The following is a 459-nucleotide window of genomic DNA, read 5'->3' as shown; positions in this document are numbered from 1 at the left end:
AGTGTGTGTGGCACGCGTCCGCGGAGTACACCTCGCTGCACAGGTAGCCGTGGGACTGGGCGTCGTAGCTTCCTGCGGGGCGGCCAGAGGTCCCGCAGGCGGGTGGGTCCCTGGCACAGACGCGCGGAGCGGCTCCCACCCGGCCCCCCTGAGAACCGTCGCCGTTCCGTAAGGCGGGGCGCCTGCTTCAGAATGTATATCACGTGTCCGCTCTATGGATACGCTGTTTAGTTTACCAGGCAAGACTTTCTTGGTGAAAGAAGCAGCGTTGGCTTGCATTCTCGAGCAGGCTTCTCATCTGGCTGTGCACTGGTACTCTCTCTCTGGGTGTGCTAGTCCGCAGGGCAGGGCATCCCCTGGGCAGGGTGGAGCGTGATCTCTGCGGCCTCGTCCTGCAGCTCCTTCCTTTCCTTCTCAATCATCCTGCCCAGGGGATGCCCTGCCCTGCGGACTAGCACA

The sequence above is a fragment of the Aethalodelphis obliquidens genome, unplaced genomic scaffold (assembly GCF_003676395.1).
Source record: "Aethalodelphis obliquidens isolate GAN/ISIS:26980383/991018 unplaced genomic scaffold, ASM367639v1 scaffold175, whole genome shotgun sequence".
Taxonomy (NCBI): domain Eukaryota; kingdom Metazoa; phylum Chordata; class Mammalia; order Artiodactyla; family Delphinidae; genus Aethalodelphis; species Aethalodelphis obliquidens.
The sequence above is the reverse complement of the archived record's forward strand: the minus strand, read 5'-3'. Positions refer to the sequence as shown.